Source organism: Triturus cristatus, chromosome 3_2, assembly GCF_964204655.1.
Source record: "Triturus cristatus chromosome 3_2, aTriCri1.1, whole genome shotgun sequence".
In the NCBI taxonomy this organism is placed as follows: domain Eukaryota; kingdom Metazoa; phylum Chordata; class Amphibia; order Caudata; family Salamandridae; genus Triturus; species Triturus cristatus.
This window is the reverse complement of record NC_140584.1, coordinates 687,244,137-687,260,470: the sequence shown is the minus strand read 5'-3', so window position 1 is coordinate 687,260,470 and position 16,334 is coordinate 687,244,137.

Here is a 16,334-nt window from a genome sequence, read left to right as displayed (position 1 = left end):
GCAAGGTGGTCTCGGTGCTGTGTCTGGGTCTAAAGCCTGACTGGGAGGAGTCTAGCCTGTCTGTCATTTCGATATAATTTGACAGGTGTCGGTTTACAAATTTCTCTATTATTTTACCCAAAAAGGGGAGAAGCGAGATAGGTCTTAGATTAGACAAATCCGTCCAGGGGATTGCAGTGTTTTTCCTCAATGGTCTTACCAAAGCCCTTTTCCAATCTAAAGGAACCTTCCCTGTACTCAGAGAAATATTAATCAGATTCTGAATTTGGGGTCCCAGAACGTCTGCAAGCATGGGCATAATTCGTGCAGGGATGGAATCTAAGGTACTGCCACTCTTAATTTGACCAATCAATGAGATTACCTCTTCTAAGGAGATAGGAGGGAAACTTGTAAGGCACTGAGTAGATTGTGCCTGTCGTGTAATCTCGTGAGAGGTATTGTTTCCTCCTACAGTGCTCATATTTGAAGCCACAATCCTATCATAGATCCCATCTATTTTCTTCATGAAAAATAGAGAGATCTCATCGCAGAGATCCTGGGATGTGACCTCTGCGGTCTCACAGGCCACTGGCTTGGTAAAAGACTGCAAAATATTGTACAATACCCTAGAGTCTTTCCCCGCTGCTGTTAGTTGTGCTGCAATATGATTTTTCCGGGCCGTTCTAATGGCCTTGTGATATGTCTTGAAAGAGGTTCTATACTGTTCTTTGTCCTGAGGTTTTTGGGACTGTCTCCATATTTTTTCCATTTTTCTGGTTTTTTGTTTCAAAGATCTGAGTTCTTTAGAAAACCAGACTTCTTGTTTATGTGCCATGCGTGGTTTATATACTTTTTCCGGGATAACGGCGTTGATTACTGCTCTGACCGTCTCCTCAAATCTGTCAAGGGCAGTTACTACATCCCCAGTGGAATTGTCAAACGGGAAGGTTTTATATTTCTCTCTAAAAGCTTCCATAGTGAGTTTATGCCAAGGTCTCCTCTTACTGGCTAAGGCAGTCTGTACTCGTGGCTTATACCTAAAAGCAGTGTAGAATTTTAAAATAAAGTGATCTGTCCACTCTACTTGTATAGGTGTCATACATTTAATAAATGATGAGTTCGACAGAACTAAATCTAACGTGTGACCCGCCTCATGAGTGGGCCCATGGTTCATTTTATTTAATCCCAAGGAATCTAAATCCAATAGGAGAGTTTTAGCTTCTGTACAAGTCTCGGACTCACTATGTACGTTAAAATCCCCCACCAATAGGAAGTCCTGGTTTTCTTGTATATATGGCGCTAAGGTTTCTATAAGTGTAATAGAGAAATTCCCACTTGGGCCTGGTGGACGATATATCAAAGCTCCCTTCCTCTGTTCCCTGGGTGATGAAATAATTTTAAAAATTAGTGCTTCCATCCCGGGTGTACAGATTTCATCAAGGATGATAATGTTCAGTTCCTCCTTGTGAACAATTGCCACTCCTCCTCCTGTTTTATTAGGACGGTCTAGCCTGACTATTTTATACCCCACCGGGACGCCTAAGGTAATAGCTGGGACTGAATGTGGCTTAAGCCATGTTTCTGTCAGGAAACAGATATCAGGTTTCTCAGTAGAAATAAGGTCCCACACATGAGTGGCATGCTTCGCTAGTGAGCGAACATTACAGAGCAGATTTTTACTCCCCCGGGGAAGACAGTCCACTTTGTGAATCATCGGGCCATGTATTCGCGCTTTAGAGTGTAAATTATCTAGTTCGTTCCATTGGTTGCATTCCTCTCCAAAATGTGTATGGCATACCTGACAAGTGAATGGGCCTTCTAAAGCGAGTTCTTTAACAGCATTACATATCTTCCGGGGATGCTTACTCATATCTCTCAATACCTGTGAGCTGTAAGTTCTCCGGTGACCGGGCATGGTCTCTGACCTGTGTACGGGATCCTCCATAGCCCCCTGGCCCCGTCCTGTCGCGGACGGGCGCAGACGGGCTAGTCTTTGGCTCGTCTTAGGCGCAGGATGAGGCGCCAAGCTGCACGCTAGGGACGACGAGTGGCTAAATAGCCCTCGAAGAATTGAAAGCTAGAGCGCTAACCGCTCGCCTTCCTGTGTGGGCCTGTCACTGTCCCGCCCTCCTCACCCGTGATTGGCTGATGGGTCGGACCGGGCGAGTAAGAACTTTCCAAATTTTAAACAACGTCTGATCCCTCAATGCGTGCGTGAATGTATTTTTGGAACAGCGTGACACTAAATTTCTAACAACAGAAGGTCCCTACAGCACCAAGTTACAATTTTAAAAGGTAAAAGATTATTTTTAAAACGTTTCCTTGTGTCAACACAAAATATACATCAAGCCTTCAATTAATTCCGCTGCAGCGCTGGCGTCAAGCGGGGTCGGGACAAGCTGCCACCTATGCCCTTACCGCAAAATTCGGAGCCTCCTCGCAGCCTAAATAGCCCTCGAAGAATTGAAAGCTAGAGCGCTAACCGCTCGCCTTCCTGTGTGGGCCTGTCACTGTCCCGCCCTCCAACGTACATTGCTAAGTTAGCATAACCGCGTTAGATGTTAGAAAGCCATCTTGCCACTTTTGCTACTTTTGCACACGACACTGCAGTTACATATTATTATTTGAGAAATGCTTGCTCGCCTTTTCTTCACATGAGAACTGTCTGTTGTTCACATCCCTAGCTGTATGCTGTGACCTTGGTCTGAACATTGTGTAAAGAAACAGTCTGGGTCGCTAGACGGTGCATGTTTTTGGGTTCAGGTTGATAGGCCCACCATTTAGCCATAACACGCACACAGCTGCAAATACCTGAGAGTTGAGCGCTTTTAATATTGCAGGCTGCATGCTTAACACATTCATTCGGAAGAAGAGCTTTTCCAGGAGCAGAGTACACCTGATCCTGTGATGTGATTCCACTAAGCTGATCTTTACGGTATGGGGTTCCCCATTCAAGCCTAGAGACCTTCTATTAGTCTAATAATATTAGTTTACTAGCGAAAGGAAGGTGGCTGTATTCCACTGTCATTATATTATGATTTCTCCTTTCATTTTCTATGGTATTGTAACTATGCTGATGGTTTTGATTTTAATCATTTGTCTGCTTATGTTAGCCAAAGTACTGCATCTTAGGACACCAGGTTTATAAAATAAACTCTTTAAACTTTACCGTGTCTTTGTTTACTCTTGTTGTGGACTGATATGAGAATAATAACGAACAGGTATTTCTGATTCCCACCATTCCTGAGAATACACTAAGTCGCTTGTTCTGGGTTGTCTATACATTGGGACCGCCGAGATAAATACGGATAAAGAATGGGACACTGATGCTGGTCGGATAGGGGTTCTGGGTACTGAGGTGAGTTTTTGGTACACCGCAATTCACTGAGGTCCTGGTTTCCTGTGCATAGTTCTGTGCAAGAGCAGAATCCCTGCAACATGGTGCACCTAACGTTTGGTCTATTGATTTGAAACGCCTTAGTAGTGCTTATATTAGTCCTCGACTCCCTCACTCTTGTTTCCGGATAACGGGAGTGACGGATTTTGACCTACCTTTTACTCACCTGATAGGTTCTTTCAAGCTTGATCATTAAAAAGGTTTCTTCTATTTCTGAACCCTTGTGCTACTTGTTAAACTCGTTGTTGATCTTTTGTGTGTCCTTATGGCAGTCGAAATTGCTGCACATAGCCGTACACTTCTGCGACGTCATTTGACGACGTATGGGGTGCCGGATGATGGGATGGGTGTTATTTTTGTGGTGAGTGCTGATGGAACCCATCCTTATGAATTGTTCTACTCTTGGGTGACATTGCCAGCAGTGAATGCGGATGATAAAACGTTTCACTCGTATACTCACGCGCGGGTCCCAGCCAATTATACGCCATATCGGACACTAGAGTCCCCCTTTCAGCCTGGCAGCACAGCATTTGCGGCAAGCACTGCGTCCATATCTGGAGGCGACAGCAACTGATACGTTCATTACCGTAGAAACTGCTGACACTAGAGTGGCTCCCCCTGACAGACTATATAACATAGTCCTCCAAATTGAAGGTGGCATACAACGTACAATTCAAGGGATTTCTTGGGATAATCTGACCGCTTCTTATGACATTCTCCTAGCGGAGGCAGACTGGCCCCCGGCTTTCATTTTAGATGCTCCCAGAGGGGAGGAGGTAATCCTCCCGTCCTTTGCGCACACAGTGCCAAAGGACCAAGCTAAAAGGTTCGCTGAGGAGTGGGCTCTGGTGCTAGCACCGGCTTTGTATCGTACTCAGGTGGGCTGGGATAAATTGTCCCCCAGCCATGAGATTCCATTGCGGTCTATGCCCCAGCCACAACCCCAATATCCCATGCGTCGCGAAGCCAGACCTCACGTCGCGGCAATCCTTGAACAATTGGAATATCAAGGTGTTATTGAAACATGCGTGTCACCAATAAATAATCCTTTATTCACTGTGACGAAGCCTGATGCGTCTTACCGCCTAGTTTTGGATTACCGGCATTTAAACTCTCATTGCCGGACGTGCGCGGTACAAAATACTCACAGTTCGGCTCTCGTCGATAGTCTTGTGCGAAAAAGGTTTAAAACCACACTTGACATTTCCAATGGCTTTTACAGCCATAACCTGTCCTCGATTATCAGTCAGTGGACAGCGTTTACTTCAAGCGGCAAACAAAAACAGTTTACAAGACTAGCCATGGGCTACAAAAACAGCCCTGGCTTCTTTGCCGCATGTGTAGTCTCTCTTTTAGAGAGCATAGATCCAGATGCGTACTCGTATGTTGATGATATCTATCTCACAGACGACGAGCTGTGGCCGCATCTGTGTCGCGTTGATCGCATTATAGTTATGTTCGCAGACTTCGGTTACAAATTCAATTTTGCGAAGTCTCACATTGCAGAGTATACAGTGTTGTTCTTGGGCTACGAACTCAACAATGAAGGTCGAGGATTGGCTCCGCAATTCCTGGAGAAGTGCACATGCCTGCGTGCTCCTACAACACTGAAAAAATTACAGTCTTTGCTGGGCTTTCTAAATTTCGGTCGTACGTACATTCCTGATTATGCCCAGCGTATCAAGCCGCTTTATGCCTTGGTACAACCTACTTTTTCCAAATCATGCTGGCTGCCGGAGCATTCAGCTATTTTGCAATTACTGCAAGCTGATCTTCTTGCTTCAAAATACTTACAGACACGTGATAGCCGCAGTAACCTGGTAATAAGAATTGTGCCGGGCGCAGTGGGTTTCACGTACTTAACGTTCAATGAGGGCGACACCGTCCCCATTGCCTACAAATCACACCTGTACACTTCGGCTGAAATGCATTTTTCCTCTGTCGAGAAAGTTCTTACGGCAGTACAGATGGCGATTCTCAAAGAACGAGCGCTGTCGCAAGGAAAACGCATGTTGGTTGTCACACCATATCCTGCCCTTGAGGCAGTGACCAAAGCGAGTGTACCAAATTCCTAAGCTTTGCATCCTCGGTGGATACAATGGGCCACTTCCTTGACATCGCCCGACATCACCTATATCTTTGACGCCTCATTACAGACTCAGGAGTACTTACAGTATGAATTTGTTCATCCGGCTCCTCTGTCTTTGCGCCCGCTCGAAGATTACCATTGTGTCATTTACACTGACGGTTCTGCGCAACCGGCGACTGGATCGAAGCATGCCTATTCAGCGGCCTGCGCAATTGTGGTGGGTACTTTCGTGAATGGTGAATTCCAATCTGATGTCGTGCATACGCAGTCATTGGGTGATTGTACCGCACAGTTGGCAGAGCTCCGTGCTCTGGTGCTAGCACTGGAGTTTGCTGATCCTCGGGTCACTACTCTTATAGTAAGTGATTCGTTTTCTTGTGTTCAATCTTACAACGACAATCTATATTTTTGGTCTCAAAATTAATACAGTGATTCCAAAGGTAGCACAATTAAGCATAAAATGCTTTGTGTTCGAGTGGCAGAACTTAAAGACCATCTGCCTCTCTTGAATGTTATTCACACTCTCGGTCACCAACGAGTTGGTGTCCACGCTGTCGGCAACAGCTTAGCTGACGAAGCAGCAAAAACAGCAGTGGTGACATATCTAGTAGCAGCAGTTACAAAAGTAAGATTGATGATGACATTTTGGCAGCTATTGCTGCTACAGAAACGGGAAGTAAATACCCGAGAGGTTTCCCTTCTCGTTACCATTATCACTTGAGCCCTGATAAAGTCCCATTGGTGAGGATTAACGACGTTGGTGACAGATTGATTCCCAACGCGGACTGCAGACCATTGTTGATAACAGCAGCTCACGAAGGCCTGGCCTCTGCCCACGCTGGCGTTGCAGCTACTGTTTCTCTGTTACAACAACGTTACTGGTGGTGCGGTTTATATAAACAAGCTCGCGCATATGTTCTTGATTGTGACATTTGCCAGCAGATTAAACCTTCAACTGCTGCGCGCCCACCACAAACTCAGTTGTACATATCTAATAAACCGCTAGGGTGTGTTTATCTAGATCACTGCGGTCCTTTCACCTCTGATACTGCGTACAAGTACATCTTGGTTGCAGTGGATTCGTGCACACGTTTTCTGTGGGTATGGCCGCAAAGGAGTGGTGATGCCCGTACTGTCATCAGGGATTTGCGTGCCTTTGTGGGAAGTTTTGCGTGTGGTACCTTTCATTCTGATCAGGGTCCTGCGTTCGCCTCTAAGGCGTACAAAGAAGCCATGAGAAATTTGGGGGTCCAAGTCAAATTTTCGTCTCCCTACCGACCTGAGGGTAATAGTGTGGTGGAGCGAATGAACCGTGACTTAAAGCAATCTTTGACAGCTAGGGTTTTAGGCACTGGCCGGAACTAGCTAGCCCTTCTGTATAACGTCCAACGTGCACTTAATAATCTCCCTAGGAGGTCTCTGGGTGGGCGGACCCCATACATGATGCTCTTTGGCATACGAATGTTTGTCCCGGACCTTGATGGTCTAGACATGGCGGCGTCAGCCGCACCCTTTGACGTAGATGATCACTGTGCTGTATTGCAGACTCTACAAGAATCCAGAGACAGTCTCGCCAAGGAACACGTGCCCTCCACATCTGATGCTGCGCTTCAGATTCCGGTAGTCGGCTGGCTACCTCGAGTTGGTGATCTGGTCCGTGAGAAGGTGGAGAACAAGAAGGAGTTCGGCCCCTCTTATCGTGCACCGGTTCCAGTGCTTAGCGTGCAATGTACACGAACAGTCATTTTACCTCTACTTCCTGGTCGCAAGGATAACAGGTAGATCTCTATTGCCAATGTCAAGCTACAGCGAGTGGCTGATTCTTCTTAGTATGACTCCAGCGGTTTCTTGCCCTGCGATGCTGAGAAACTCTGTTTTGGCTCCAGCTTCTACCACCTTGTCTGATGTTGCCATCGAGATGCATACAGTTACTGGTCCTTTGTTGCTACCACCCGCTGGTGGTCTACCTGAAGATACTGAGTATGCTTATCCTGCAGATGTACCATTGCCTGTTTTACAATCCACCGCAGTTAACCAGTCACGCTTCTCCTTTGACACTAACTCAATGACTTCCAATGCCCCATCAAAAATTTCGATTTTTGCTGTCTGGTTTAAAAGACATGTTTTAATTCCACCTTGGAGTTACATTTGGCTGGTGCTCATATCTATTTTTTTGTTCATGTCCATTGGATTTGTGGTGGTATTTTTTCGTCTTGTGAATGGACACTACCTAAAAGAAAGATCTACAATTAGACTAATTGATGGAACTTTGGCCCCCCACTCCTCATCACATATCATGAAAAGGGACCAGACTTTTGTGAATATTACTGCCTGGCCTGTGTTGGATGGGATTGCGTGGGATGCTGTTAAATTTCAAATTCATGGTCCCACTGAAGTAATCAATGTGCCAAATATATTTTGTGTTTCTATGGGTGATGTAGTTAAGCAAAGCATCCGCTCAGATGATTGGGATGTTCAAGCCATAGAAGCACTGTTTTCTGATTTGAAATATTATGCTGCGTTTGATGCTGAGGATTTGTATTTAGATACTGCTAATTATGATGAGCAGTTTTGCTATCAACATTATGGCAATCATTTCCTTCATAAAGCCAATACGTTTAGAAATTTTGTAAATTACACTCAATGGGAACACTGTCCAGCGCCTAGGCTGGGCAGCTCCACCACGTTAGTGAAAAAATTGACATATTTTTCTGATTTCAGTGTTTCAAATCCTGCCTCCTTTTACTTTAAAGTGGCAGCTGAGTCTGCCTCGAAAGTTAGGTTGACACACACGAAATTGTTATATTCCAAATCCTTTATGGATGATTTGGCAATTAGAGGTTATGATCTGTGGAAAGTAACTATTGATCTTAAATCGGTTTGGGGTTCTAAACCATGGCAGGTCCAAGGAACAGAAGCTTTGCATCGTGCCTGCCTCATCCCGAACCACATGTTGTTTTTGAATTCGTCAATTTTTCAGACCACCTGCTTTGGATTGGCTACTTCTAAAAATTTTAATTCTCCCTCTACTCCGGATCTGGGTGCTTATCCTAATTGGGATAATCATACAGATCTATCCCTTGATGCGTTGCAGTCATACGTTTCTAACACATCCTTCAATATTTCCAAATTAAATCCGGAAGGATGGTTAATATGGCAAACGAGCTCAGATTCCTGTCAACATCGTTTTCTGGATTTAAATCCGGGGTATACGCAGGTTCGTGTGGACCCCCGTTTTGAATCATCTCATACTGTAACTACCTACTCTGTAGGGAAGTTATGCCAATCTTGGCTGCAACATTCCACCTTAGCATCTGTTAAACTTCATTTATCACAATTACATGACAAAATAGATTTTAATGATTTTGTTAAGGGTCCTGCGGGTGGCAAGTCCAAAAGATGGGTATATGCTGTTTATAACGAAGTTTGGAAGCTATCACAAATTGAAGCTGCATCCAGATTACGGGCTATTGATCAAGCCAATATGGAGAAAGTATTGGCTGTTATAGATAATAGCATTAACACCCTTTCTTCCAGAATTTACACGTTAGATAATATTGTTTCATATGTTGTTGACATTGTGCAGGATGATATGTCTGTTTTATATCATGGTCAAAATCAATTGCGTTCTATAATGCAATTTGCATGGACATTGCAAACGTTAAAGGCTGGGAAAGTCCCTTGGGACTACATGAATACTTCATCTTTGTTCCTTCCTTTTAATTTAACTGCAAAACAACAGTTCATGTCCATGAAAGATGCAACATACTCATTGCTGCACATTGAAACGTTAGAACCTTTGCCTTTCTCTGTAGCCGAATTAAACTCCGCTGTGTGGCTTATCCACGGGTTAATCACATTACCATTTCCCCTGTTTAAGTTCAGTTCTTGCATGAAACATTATGCGCTAGGCAGATATGAACAACTAGGTACTGCCTTCCTGCATGAAGTTTGGTCACTCCCATTCACATATAGGTGCGTGAGAGACGGTAAAGAGGTCTACTTAAAAGGTGAAGAATGCACTTCCACTCTGGATCACTCTGTGGTGTGTCGGCACATTCAATTGCATGGTGCATGCAATATGCACGCTCCTAATTTAGCTTGCATCCTGAAAGGGATTCCAGTGCCAGCCATTACATCGTCATTCACGCTGCTGGCTAATGGTAGTTATTTGCTCTTAAATAATGAAGCTTGCTGTGGGATGTTAGTGGGAATTCCCTACATAGTGACTGTATCACAGAGAGTAGTCTGCTGTAACAACGTCCTTTTCCCACCCCCGCATGGGCAGCTCGATGTATCCATCTGGCCTTCCCTTCCAACCTTGAAAGCAGAGTTCAACAAGATGAGCAGAATAAGGGCTCTATTGTCTCAAAAAGAAGTTGCGTTGACTTCGTCCTGGGAAACATTTGTCCTTCACGTAGCAAACACGCGCACCGAGGTGCAAGCGCTTTTGAATACTGATCTTCCACTTCATGTTGGTGCCCTGATTCAGACTATCTTCAATGCCTCGTCAACAAGTGGCCTGGCACATTTTTTCAAAATTGTGGGCTTCGGCCTCGTGACCTCCTTCCAAACTATTTTTGGTGTGATCCTGGCATTTTTTCATTCTATTTTTTCCAGCGTCTTTGGAGGTCTACCGTTGATTCTCGCCCTCGTGGCTGGGGTGCTGTTGTTGGTCTGCTTACTACGCAATGGCTGCACAGTTTGTGTCACACGAGAGCCTGTCCCGGCTGCTCAATCTTCGTAACCGAATGCTTGAATACTATGGAACACTACCACTGGCAACCTTGAGCTTAGCCTATGGATTGTCCTTCCGGTTGTCCTACTTTACATGCGTACAACCTGTCTTTCATTGCCTAGAATGTCCGTTCCAATGGGCTCTAGATTTGTGCTTGTCAAACTCGGCGTCTCCCGCCCCGGATTATGATCGACTAATGAGTCCCTTAGTGGCTCATGAGTTGGACTGTTCTGGTGTCAGGATTATGGCCTGTGGAGCAGCACATGGAGTCCTAGGGAATTGGGACATCGGTACGGCTGCAGATGACTTCCTGGCAAGGAGTTATCTTGAAGAACATGCCAGTTGTCCTCTGATGGTACTAGAGGCTCCGGTTGTTGAGGAACATGTGTGTTTATTCCCCTTACTGAACTGAATGGCAGACAATTTTGCAGGACGTTCCAATGATTTCCTCTTGGAAGCCGTTGCTACTTATTGTGCTTATACGTTGATGGATTAACTTGGATGTCGTCCAACATTCCTTTGCACAAACTTTTGCCGTTTTATTCGACATCCATCGATAATTTTTTTCCCCTTTTTATGTTTTTTTTCCCTCTCTCTCTCCTCGAACCTTCACTGCCTTTAAATGGATTTCCAATTTGTGCTCTTGGTTCCATTCTATCGAACTTGAACTCTGCGTTCCTAAAATTGTACCCCTATTAGTTAGTGGTCCGATCAAGGGGGGGAGTAGTGAGGGCTGCAATTTATATACGTACATTGCTAAGTTAGCATAACCGCGTTAGATGTTAGAAAGCCATCTTGCCACTTTTGCTGCTTTTGCACACGACACTGCAGTTATATGTTATTATTCGAGAAATGCTTGCTTGCCTTTTCTTCACATGAGAACTGTCTGTTGTTCACATCCCTAGCCGTGAGCTGCAACCTTGGTCTGAACATTGTGTAAAGAAACAGTCTGGGTCGCTAGACGGTGCATGTTTTTGGGTTCAGGTTGATCGGCCCACCATTTAGCCATAACACGCATACAGCTGCAAATACCTGAGAGTCGAGCGCTTTTAATATTGCAGGCTGCATGCTTAACACATTCATTCGGAAGAAGAGCTTTCCCAGGAGCAGAGTACACCTGATCCTGTGATGTGATTCCACTAAGCTGATCTTTACGGTATGGGGTTCCCCATTCAAGCCTAGAGACCTTCTATTAGTCTAATAATATTAGTTTACTAGCGAAAGGAAGATGGCTGTATTCCACTGTCATTATATTATGATTTCTCCTTTCATTTTCTATGGTATTGTAACTATGCTGATGGTTTTGATTTTAATCATTTGTCTGCTTATGTTACCCAAAGTACTGCATCTTAGGACACCAGGTTTATAAAATAAACTCTTTAAACGTTACCGTGTCTTTGTTTACTCTTGTTGTGGACTGATATGAGAATAATAACGAACAGGTATTTCGGATTCCCACCATTCCTGAGAATACACTAAGTCGCTTGTTCTGGGTTGTCTATACATTGGGACCGCCGAGATAAATACGGATAACGAATGGGACACTGATGCTGGTCGGATAGGGGTTCTGGGTACTGAGGTGAGCTTTTGGTACACCGCAATTCACTGAGGTCCTTGTTTCCTGTGTATAGTTCTGTGCATGAGCAGGATCCCTGCAACATTCTACTCTACTCTCAGAATCTGCCCTCATTGCCATCTGGGATTAGCCTAAAAACAGAGTAGACCGGGATTGGGTTGCTGCACTACTTCTCTTGGACCTCTTCCCTGCCTATGACACAGTTGACCATGAAACTATAATACAAAGACTCTACGAAGACAGCATAGAGGGGACTGCTCTCAACTGGATCACATTTTACCTTCAAAACAGAACAATGTCATCCATGCTCTCCCTTCACACTTCATAAAAGCAGGGGTACTTCAATGCTCTATCATCCCACCAATGTATTTCAACATCTACATGAAGTCATTACTAGCATAGACATTGTATTTCAACTCCTGTTATAACTATACAGATGGCACACAAATACATCTTAAACTGGAAAGCTCCAAAGATATTGAAACTGAAAACTCTTCAGTTGCCTCAGAGCTGTTGATCAGTGGATGACATGAAGTCATCTCAAATTGAATGCTTCCAAAACTGAAATATTCACATGTGGTGATTGGAAAAAATATGACCCACTCTGTGCCTGGCCTGATGATGTGGGACGACATTCTAAAGTATCTAAGGAAGTAAGAAACCTTGGAGTTACCATGGACTCCAAGGTATTAATTAACTCTGCAACACATCTTACACAACCTTCAATGTTGTGAATGCATGATACAGTATTTTGGAGTGTCTTTACTTCAGGAACTGATTGACAACTGATCTTTGTCCCTTAGACCCAGTGCTCAATTTGAGGCTATGGTTTCCGGTGCTTTGCACTAGTACTTAATTGTCAACATCAGCACTTTGCCACATGGTGGCCCTATCTAATTTAGAGATGAGGACAACAACAGTTTTTTAATAATTACATGTACAGTACAAATTAATAATCTCTGCTGCCCAAGCCATTCTTATACCTTTGGGGGCCTGGAATAGTCTGAATTGTCACACTTGTAGGACTGTGGTGGCTGCATTGGTACGGTCACTGGCAGCGCTTGCATGGGCAATGGGTGGCGCAAGCTGCACTGGCCTCCTGACAAGGGCCCTGGCCATTATTTTTCTACAAATTGAGCACTGTTTAGACCTATATGGTTACATTGCATACAGCCATAATGGTTCTGCTGTCTATAGTGCACTTTTGAGAATGCACTCGGTCTATGATGTGCAGTGCAACTGGTTCAATCTACGGGTGCATCCGTTAAAGTGTCATTTTCAGAGTTGTTCTATGAGGCTACCGTTCCTACACAGTTCTTAGTATAAACTATTCCTGGATGCTTCAGCTTCTGGGTTTCTGGATTCTGACTCATCCACTGTGGTTACATTCCAGGCTGGCTCACCAGCAGTGTCTACTGATTGAGCTGGAAATTTCCCTGTTTGTTCTGTGTTACTTGCAGTCTGGGTCACTGTGCAAACATTGTCTGTGGATGCTGGTTCTTTCCTGAATCCTATTGACTGTCTGAACATGGTAAACATTTCAGGAAGCTCCTAGATTTAATGTTCCACCTTGTTCTTATTTCAAATTGACCTCTTACTTGTTTTTAGCAATTGCATGCTTTTAATTGGCATTTTTGATGCATTATGGCTTTTGTTGGACTTTGCCCTTCTGGCAGGTTCACCACTGAACTTTTTGCCTTAAGCTCTGACATGTTGGTAGTGATTTTCGGCCTCTGCGCACTTTAGCACTGTGGCCCAGTGTAAAGTGTGTGCGCTCTCTGAGTGCGTGTGGTGAGATTGGCCTGCCCTCCCATAGGAATGCATGGGGGATATGTGTGTCCATGGTAATTCCTGATGTGCATGGAGTGCTGGGTCGAGTTTAGTATGTGCGAGCTCGTGAGAATAAATGCTGCGCAATGGTGTGCGCAGATTTATGATGACCAGTGGAGAAGTGCCACTTCTAGAAGTTGGCATTTCTGTGTGATGTGAATTGCATGTCTGGCTTGTGATTGACAGGAGCTGAGAGGGCTGGGGAATTCCAGGAGCCACGGTGAGTCTGCCCGGTGGTGAATGGAGAGATCTGCATGTAGATGGGAGGGAGGAGTTGCGCCTGGGACCTGAATAGGACTGTGCCTTCCCTCCACAATGCTGGCTCCGCTCCCTGTGGTGCGTCTGAGCACCTAGCCCCCACCTGACAATGGAGAGAGGAGCCCAGCACAACAAAGTGCTCCAAAGCTCCCCCAAACCAGTTGCATCTGGTTTTTCCCCCAGCCCTGTGCTGTGTCACAAAGGGAAATGTGGTATAAATATAGGGGCTGTGACCCCATGAAAGTGTTCAGTATTCCTGTTCCTGATGGAGGAGGGGGCTTGCTGCTGCTGGGGCCCAGGAGGGACCGCCATGGGGGCTGCCTCCCTGCTGGAGGACCCTGTGTGTGGCCCCTGGGCCCAGCTCTGCCCCTGAAACCTCTCCTGGACTGGTTCTCCTTTGCTACAGGAGTTTTGCCTTCTCCTAGCGCCTGGTGAGCGCTTTATTGCTTTATTTGGAGCCAGAGGAGCGCTCCTGTTCTCCCCCCTGCAGCGCTGGGCTGCGATCATGTTGGGAGGGAATCCCCAGCGTTGGGGATTCCCACTGTTATGCCTTAATGGCGGGTACCTACCCCGCATTTTGCTTTATTTCACGGGTGCCCACCCCGCTTGATGCGACGATTATTTTAATTTCATGCGGGTGCCCACCCCGCTTATGCTTCAATTTATGTGGGTGCCCACCCCGCTCTGTGCCTGGATTGAAGTGGGAGCCCACCCCGCGTTTCATCGCTACGGCCCAAGTGAGTAATGGCCGCCGACCCGGAAGCCAGGCAAAGTTCGCCTGCTTTTGGGCAGGGCCGACGGCAAAAACAGAAGAAGCAGAGATCAAGGGGAGGATTGGAGCCTACTCCGCCTCCGTGAGCACCACGGCAAAAGTCCCGGGTCCCAGGACGGGGCCCGGGTGAAATGAAGAGGCGGCAGTGGTCGCCGATGGCAGCACGAGGCTCCCAAGAGTGAGAGAGGAGCCCCGCGCCGTAAGAGGAGTGCTGCTGGTCCCGCCGCATTGAGAGGCCCGACCGGGGCCAACGGAAGAGGAGGAGTCCCCCTGCGCCAGAGCCGGTGAGTGAGGGCGGGCGGGGGACATGCCCACAGCATTTTCTGAGCGGACCCGCCATTGCGGGACGCTCCAATGATGCGGCATGATTTTAGAGCCCCGTGTGGCTCCAACCCTTGGGGGCATTATTTGTTTAAAGAGCCTGTGTGTGGCTCTAACCTGGCCATTTCAGCTGCCCCCCTTGCTAGAGGGCACCTGCCACGTTTTTGGGGATATAGTTATTTTTAGAGCCCTTGCGTGGCTCCATCGCTTGGCATAAGTTCTCTACAGAGCCCCGTGTGGCTCCCACGTGGTGCATAATGTGTTTAACGGGCCATTGAGAGCTCCTGCCTCATTGTTAACTTTCACAGCTGCCCAGCAAGTAGTGGGCAGCTGCACCGTTTAGGCGCACAGTTCTTCGGGGGCATGCCCTGTGAAGTTAGGAGTGAGACGCACTCCTTTGCCCCACACTTTCCCAGCTGCCCAGCAAGTAGTGGGCAGCTGCTACGTTTAGGTTTGCGCCGTGGCGCACCCTTGAGTCTTGCTGCACAGGCAGCGCGCCCTGACTTTTGGACACAGGGCATTTGAGCCCCTTTGGGATGGCCAGTTGGCCAGGGGGATTGTTAGGTTTATAGGGCGTCAGGCCCTACTGTGATTTTGGGTGCTAGGAAATGTGATTCATGTAGAATGATTTACGCACCTTGTGTTGATACCTCTAAATGTGTTTTATGATTATGAGGTTGGTTTGCATATTATGGTTTATGCTAGTGAGATTTATTCCCTAATGTAGTTATACTTAGGAGGTCAGGGTCTAATGCGTTTAGACTTGTGAGATGATTGCATAATGTGTTTATGCTGGTGAGGTTGGCGCAGAATGTAATTCGCGCCTGATGTGATGCTGTACATTAGGTAGTTTATGTTACAGGCTGATGCTAAGTACAGTGGTTACCAGTAGTTACGACCATTTTGTTTAGTTATTTAGTGGCTCCCTGAGCCCCGACAGCCGACGGGCTGTAGGTTACGCACCTGCGTCGCTACGAGAGGTACCAGACCTGATATGATTTTAGCAGCCTACACATGCAACCCCACACTCTTCCTACTCCCTGCTGACGAGCGGCAACTACCGCGAAACACGTGTCCAGGGATGGCTAACGCTACTCTGACTTGCACGCACCACTGAGCATAGGTGTACCCGCCGACGCTGACTACAGGGACCACAGTTCTTCGGGGTAACACGCTAGTGGGTGGAGCAGTGTGCGACCATTTTGTTTAGCTATTTAGTGGCTCCCTGAGCCCCGACAGCCGACGGGCTGTAGGTTACGCACCTGCGTCGCTACGAGAGGTACCAGACCTGATATGATTTTAGCAGCCTACACATGCAACCCCACACTCTTCCTACTCCCTGCTGACGAGCGGCAACTACCGCGAAACACGTGT